Below are 7841 nucleotides of genomic sequence, written 5' to 3' on the forward strand. Positions count from 1 at the left end.
ACCACGCAGACCAGAACTGCAGATGCTGGAAGGATGTCTCTGCTGAAAATGATTCATCTGCAGTAAGTCCAGCATCTCCAAACACAAGGGCATGAGGGATGCTTTGTTTTAATCCTGTGAACCTGTCCTAGCAACCCTTTATTTGGGGAAGGTTTTAAACTCAAAATTCCCCTGTCTTATAGAACCCTGATTCACACCTCATGCAGGTACCAGAGGCCAAGGAACTGAGGCGTATATAGAGACAGTCATATTAAGGTTACTGGGGCAACATTAATCCTGGTATTTCCTAGCTTTTGCATGTTTTCCTGAACGAGCATGACCTACTCTCCTGAGGGCTGGTGGAGGAAACCAGATCTTTGTCACTTTGTCTTTTTGTCTTCACTTAACTTTACTAGCTCTGCATGCCTGTTATAGAAATCTCTAACCCCAAGTTGTTCATGGGAAGAGAAAGCAACTGCTTTAGCTGAAAGTGAACTTTCTCTGATCACATACAAGGTTATCTACCTGTAAGTTAAGCCAAGAACTGCAGTTATCAATACAGTTAGTGACAACTGATTACACTGCCCATTTGCTTTGGTTGCTTTGTTACAGGAGTCAGCAAAGAGCTAAATTAATCCAGCTACCATTGCTTGTAGTTTTAATCTATGCAAAAGTTGAATTTCAGACTTTTAAAAGCGAAAGACTAGCATCTACCTATCAGTGATACTACCTAACTGCTCATACTGGGTAACTGTGGAAATAACAGCACACAATACATTTAATTTCTAAGGCTGAACAATCAGGGACCATTACAGGAATATGGAAGACACGAGTAAAGCAATTAAGATAAGTGAAATGTCTTTCATTACTTGTATCAAACAAGCGAACTACTCAGAAAGATGGGCCAAGTTGCTGAACTTGCTCAAAATAAATGACCGGTGCAACTTTCCATGTGTGCTGACTGTAACTCAGACACTGTGTTAGCTGGGTTGGCTCTTTGTCGGCGTCCTCCTGGGGAACACTCTCAGCTCCTGTTTAAATAAGAGCATTACTTGTTCTGAGTGAAATGAGAGATAAACTGACAGCCACAAATGAAAAGTAATTGACTAAGTAAGTTTTGTTTGTAGACAAAGTCGAGTATTTACGTGCCCCTGAGTTTGCAAACATATAAGGAAGAAGTGGCTTCTTTACAGTGGGACTGCTCCAGTGTGGGCAGTTACTCATTTGCTGAAATGTTCACAAGATTGGAATACAACATCCAGAAACTCAGCTGCTACACCCAAACATTTTTCCCACAGCACCCGGTTCTTAGTCACTGCTCTCCAGGGAGAGCAGACAATGTAGAGCAGACAGCGTAGGTCAGAAGTCATTGTGGTCAGTGTGTGGCCTATTTAGTAAAAGAACTTATCTTGCTCATTTTCCATGATTCATATTTCAAGACTGCATTATTAATTTCTGTCAGACATAGGCACTAGATTTATACTAAATGAAGAGCTGCAGAAAGGCTTGTCATTTGTTCTACAGCCTAGTGTGAGAGCACCGACTTCACTTATATACAGGCTAACACTTATTTTTTGATCAATAGTGTTAAGTTTATTAATGGTTAGTATTTTCAAAAGTTACAAATTATTTGGGGTAGCTCCATCACAGAGATTCCTTCAGGCAGAGTGATATTCAAAAGCAGGTCCTCCATCCCTCTGAAAAGCCCACGGCTCCTTGAGACCTCTCAAGAGGGTCTCCTGAGACCCTGTGCCACTTTGGAGCATCTTTGCCGGTCATTTTAGTTACCCTGCAAAGAAAAGGACCTGCCTGACATGCTGCTGTTTGCTACCACCCCTATGGAGCCTGCAGTGCTGTATCCTTTTGGGGATGTGTAAATAATTATATTATTTGCTGTCATAATATTTACTTAACCAATACTAACCTACTGGTAGTGGGTAGTCTTAAGATCAATGTTCAGTGAATTCATGAGCCTGAAGGAGAAGTAAAAGGTATCTCTGAAACCCCTGTGTAACCATTCCCAGAAGATGACTGCAGAGAGAGAGTGGCCCTTCTGCCTGCTCACCACTGTCCAGAGAACCTTCCTGACCTCCCGGGCTCCCAGTAAGAACTGAGGGAAGAAGCAGTGCCAGCAGCTTACAGGAGCTTTGCAGAAAGTGATAACTTCATTAAACAGTGCAAAATTTACACCACAAAATACCCCAGGAGAGCTGTGGAAAAAATGCAGTAACGTTTTTTAAATACCTCGGTCTATTAATTCAAAAAATATACATTGGCAGGAGGAGGGGAAGTCGTTTAATAATTTTAATGGCCAACACTTAAGAAAAGATTAAAGGTCTAATATATTAAAAAGGAAACTCTGCTGATGGTAATCAGTTTTGCTGCTTTTATGCATCATTTTGTTCCGTGTTTGTGTATGAAATGAGGTGGGGAGGGGGGTTGGGGGAAATTTGAAGATTTAGGGAGATTACTGCCTTCATGAGAGTGTTTTATTGCACTTCGGCAGTTCTGGATTTAACCAGAAAATCCAATTGTGGAAAAAGGGTGAAACAATCTGTTTTTCCTCTAATCAATCACAAGGTTGCAGGACACATTAAAATAAATTTGCGACTGCCATTTTTCTTCCTTCCCACTGCTGTCGTAGCAAATGGTGATCCAAAAGCTGACTGACACTTCACGTATCAGCTCGGATGCCTGCTGCCCTCCTCCTTTTACCAATTCTTATGATTACAAACAACTTCAGAGCTGTTATGAGAACATGGAGAGCAGCCTTATGGCAGATGAGGCGTTTTAATAGGGACTAACCCTGAAATATCAGCAAAATTACAATCAGTCACATGAAGTAGTATGAATGGAGTAACGAATAATGTAAAGTATTCCTCCTCACTTTTGCCTATAGATGCCTGTTATTCCTAAGCTAGTTGTTACCTCAGATATAGCAACTAGCAACAAAAATCAAAAGCAATGTGTTCAAATCAATACAGAGTGCAGAATCATTCCCTGCCATTGCAACAAACAGCAGCAGTTTAAGCACAATACTTCCATGCAAAGTTTCAAATCCAAGGTAAATAGAATTTTACACCTCTAAATGTTCAAATTCAGGACACCAGAAATGCACATCACTCGCAGACCACTGGCAGACTGCTCATGGTACCCATGCAAGCTGGTTTCTGTGACTGCCATGCAAATATACAGCAGTGCTGAGGTACAACTCACTTTATCATCTTAAACACAGGAATCTAGCTTACATGCATCTAGGCTGTAAGAGAGTGCTACAGGAACTATGGCCAATCATTGCTGAGGAAACCTTCTTTTATGTTGAGCCTGGGTATAGAATAGACAGTTGATTTTTAGACAGTTAAATTTAGATTAATTCCATCCAACATTGACTTTTAGGAGATGCAGTTATTTAGTTACTACTGTGTCAGTGATCCAAGATGAGACCTTTGCAGGTATGGAAGATTACAGACTCAGTTTTAGTTGAGTGAGGTAATTAACACCATTTTTGAACAGTAATTTATCTTATCTTCCTAATTCCTATGAATGGTTTCCCCCTGTCCACCACAGGCAAATCCCTCAACCTGTTCACAAGAGGAAGGTACTCCCACACATATTTTTCTTCTTCAACTGTTCTCTGCTTCTGTCAAAGACTATGCACTTGAATTGCAGCATCAGAGCCCAAATAACAACATCTGCATCTGGGCTGAACAGCTGTGACAGGAACGAAACAAAGTCCCTTGGAAGATTCCAGTAACAAGGGAACCCATCTAGGCATATAAACACTAGCCATACACAAAGGCTCCATCCTACAGCCTTTTACTGTGCAAGATGGCATTAAGATTTGTAAGGGCTGGTATCCGTGCCTGTGAGCATGGACATTAGATGGTACTGAGTAATTTGAGTAATTATTTTTTGCTGATGTTGTCCAGATAACAATTAACTGGGACAGTGGTGAGCAAAGTGAAACCACTACTCGGTATGGAAAAAAGTGCTGTGTTAGGTTCTATGGGGTATTTGTTTTACGCCATATTTTCTGGAGGTGTTTCTCATTTCTCTTTTCTCTAGTGTCTTTTGTGAGCACAATGTGAAGGTGGTGTACAAAGGTTAAATATTAATATAGATTCTCTCATGCTTCATTGACAATGTTCAGATGTAACACTGAAAAAAAGAGTGGTTGAAATAAATCTTTGCTTTCCAGCATGAAAATAAAATGCTGAAGTATAAGAAGATAGTTAAGCAAAACACTATGGCCTGCCACTCCTCAGAACAAAAGCAGCAACAGTCAGGAAGGTTTTGCTGAGTAACGTTGTAGTGAAACTGAAAGAGAAGCAGCAGAAAATACAGAGAGAGCTTAAAGAAGCACTGGGAACGTGGCCTTGAGAAAAGTCTTCAGACAGAATTCTGGGCTGAGAGCTGAGCAGCAAAGGGCTGAGAACATAAAGAAGTATCACCTGTTTGCATTTTCCCCTGTGGAAATGTATGACTGTGTGCATTTTTTTTGGTGCAAAATACACAAATAATAAATTATCAGCAAAGATATCAACTCTGCTGATCATCTGTATTTCTAATTAAATAAAGTCACAGCCTTGAAAATTAATGTAACTTTCAGATAGAAGGTGTAAGAGCATACTGTTAACTTCTCATAAACATAACTTTATATGGGACAAAATTTTTCTATTGTTCATTCACAACAATTTTATGTTTGTTTGTATCCTGCATAAAAATAACAAAGGTATGCCAAGTTTCAATCATATGGGTATGTGGTGAATATATGTTACCACATAAATATTTATCAGACATATTTTCTTCTGTGCAAGAACTGCATTTAACTTCATCAATTCAATTTCATTTAAAAAAGACTAAGCCAGCATATTGAACTGATTTCTGGCACAATGGTAAGATTTTTTTTTTTCTTTACTGTCATTTTAATTCATTATATTACGGTGCTATTTTTAAAAGGTCCCATTTATATTGTACATTGCAGTTCCATAGATTAACAGTTGGAAACTAAAGATTAATTTACAGGAAATACAAGGAAGGTAGCAAAGCGTAGTGATAGGAGTTATCTTGAGTTATTTCAGATAATATACCACAAGATCTTCACCATGGCATATTCTACGCAGTTCAGATTTTAAACTTTTAAAGGCAGGGGTTAACTATTTTTGTTGCTTCCGTGAAACAACTTAAGTATACCGTGTCTTATGCTAAATTAGATCTTCATTTCATTTTATCTAATACATAGCATGGTAAATTCTGCCTACAATTTAAAAAGGGGAAATTAATTGCTATAAAGTACCAATAATACAGCTCAGAGCAGAACATTACAATATTTCAGTTGCAATTACAAAAGTGAAGCCAGTGCAGGTGAACAGCAGCTGAAATTTATCACCACCTGATGGCTGTTCAGTGGACCATGGGAAGGGAATTAACTTGTCTGTCCAGTCTGGAGCTGAAAACTCTCTGTGTTTTAGAAACTGCTACCAAACCTGGCACCTTCATTGGCAGAGATCAAGGGTTAGGTGGGAGTTGGAGAAACAAGTATTGCTGTGCTTTTAACTGCTGACAGACTAAGTGCAGAAGTTCATTTGTCAAAGATGATGGCAAAAGCATTCAGAAGTTTTAAAAAAGCCCAGAAAAGAAAAAAAAAACCCTCCAGTAGACAGTTACAGCCTTAGCACAGATTTGCCAAGTTCTTGTTTATTTGCAGTCATGGGACTGGACACTGAAAAAAAGTCTGTCTACAAAAGAATTACATTCACACAAGCAGGAGTTATGGTCTTGGGGCAGAAATTAATGGGTGAGGTTCTCTGGCCTGTGTGATACAAGAGGTCAGACTAACTGATCATGATGGTCCCTCTGGCCTTTTAAATCTATGATTCTGTGATCACTAGATGGAAATCAAACTGTTTGCAAAGTCAGGCAATGTCTCTTCTCTTTTAGTCTACATAGTGACATTTGCTTTGGACATTATGCTGTAAAATATACATATGTGAATATGATATTCTGCACATGTTTGGGCATTATCCATTCCCACAGAAAGCTTTTTGCATCACAGGCTGGATCACACAAGCCATTTTAGGTCCTCTTCTGCTGTCAGTATGGCAGACAGCACTTCATTACTTGAGTAATGCAAGTGCTAGAGGAAGCAAAATAGATCCGTCAGTGCTCTGTGGATTTTAGGCTTGCACTTGAGGAGTACATGAGTAAAGGCAAAGTTATTCTCTGTCCCTGTCTCTTCTTATTCTCTCCTCTCTCACTCTGATGCATAAGCAGGCTCCTTGCATCACTGAAAGAAATGATAAACAATTTCACCATCAGGACTAGGGAAGGTTGGATGGAGTTCTGAGCAACCTGGTTTGGTGGGAAGTGTCCCTGTCTATGGCTGGGGGAATTTGAACTAGAAGATCTTTAAGGTCCCTTCCAACCCAAACCATTCCATGGCTTTATGACTACACATGTGTACAGAACTAAGAAGTTTCCAACCATCATCAACAAAGTTAAGTTTAGCAGCCCTCCTGACTGTTCTGCTGGTCCTGATAGAGAGGCATCAAAAACTGAGATATTTAGTTTGGGAAGGCTAGATTTTCTTTTATAAGGGCTTTAATTTTTTCAAATAAGAAAATTCCATAAAAAAAAGAGAAGCCATAATACTGTCAGTTGGATAGAAGATGGCACTGCAAATACAAAGTGATAGACTGGCTATCCAAGTGAAGCATACAATTAGTTCTGAATACCTTTCTTTCAAAATTATACTGATAATTGGCAATCTTATTCACCTGAGTTTGCATTTGGCTAAATGACAGAGAATTCTATTACCTGATGCATTTTTTTTTAAAGTTCATTTGCAAATAGCAGGATTTACTATTTGTGAGAGGCCAGTTTTTTTTCTATTAAAAAAAAAGAGAATATTATTAAAGCAGTTCTAAAGGCATGATTCCCATTCTTAGCACATGGTATTTATCACCAGATTTAGGATTGTGGAATAGGCTTAGGAGTCACTACACAAGCTATATAACAGCAATACCTCCCTGTATTTCCTTAACCACCATTTTTTTCTCTTAGTTCCCGCTTATTTCTTTTCTTCCTCCTTTTGTGCTGGCACCACTGTGCATCTGATCACGTTGCGAAGCAGCCACAAGAACAAGAACTGACTGAGCACAAAAAACCAGCCCAAAATGAACAAACAGTAAAACCCAAATGGTATTAAAAAAAGGAAAAAAGGGGAGGGGGAAGAATTCTTTTCAAAACCTGTTTCCCAGAACCAGGGTGCTTGTGGGACAATAGATGGAGCTACTCTGGCAGAGCATGGAAGGTGGCACATGGGGCAGGGTGGGCAGGACTCCTGTGATTTGCTCTGAGCATCACCTTTGCCTGGAAACAGGGTGTCTGGACTGTCTGCAGCCTTAATGAGCAGCATATGTAAGGAGATATTTCCAGCCTCTCTAGTTTTGCATGACAGGTATTCACCCTTTCCACATCTCAGTAGCTGTGCCATTTTCCTTTCACCCTTGCTGTCCCGTGACAGTTTGTCACAAGTTCAGAAATTGACTGTCAAGTTATTATTTGTAATGTACTTTATTGCCACAAATGAATACTGTATTGACTTTGCTCCAAAACAGGAGGAAAGATCTGCACTCTGTGCTAGATGCTACCTGCAGTGAAGTAGAGAATAAACCCCCCAGCACAGGGAAGGACTGACTATTATCTCTCCAACCTCTGCTCAATGTCTTCTGTTAGTCTGAAAGGAAACAGGATAATGGAAAGTTTTGATTTCAGCAAAATAACACCTCTAAGGAACAGTTTCTTATGTCAGAAGCTTGGCTTCTTTTTCCCCTCCGAGAACACATTGCCACATGATGACC

General features: G+C 39.6%; 1 long non-coding RNA gene across 1 annotated transcript; it reads right to left on the bottom strand.

Moving 5' to 3' along the window:
- Positions 1-862: 862 nt before the first annotated feature.
- On the bottom strand, positions 863-6415 carry LOC135406587 (uncharacterized). Its single transcript, XR_010426356.1, has 3 exons — positions 6331-6415; positions 2045-2189; positions 863-1010 (listed from the first exon to the last, which is right to left on the bottom strand). It is a non-coding gene; the product is annotated as an uncharacterized LOC135406587 (long non-coding RNA).
- Positions 6416-7841: the final 1426 nt, after the last annotated feature.

The sequence above is a fragment of the Pseudopipra pipra genome, chromosome 2 (assembly GCF_036250125.1).
Source record: "Pseudopipra pipra isolate bDixPip1 chromosome 2, bDixPip1.hap1, whole genome shotgun sequence".
Classification (NCBI taxonomy): domain Eukaryota; kingdom Metazoa; phylum Chordata; class Aves; order Passeriformes; family Pipridae; genus Pseudopipra; species Pseudopipra pipra.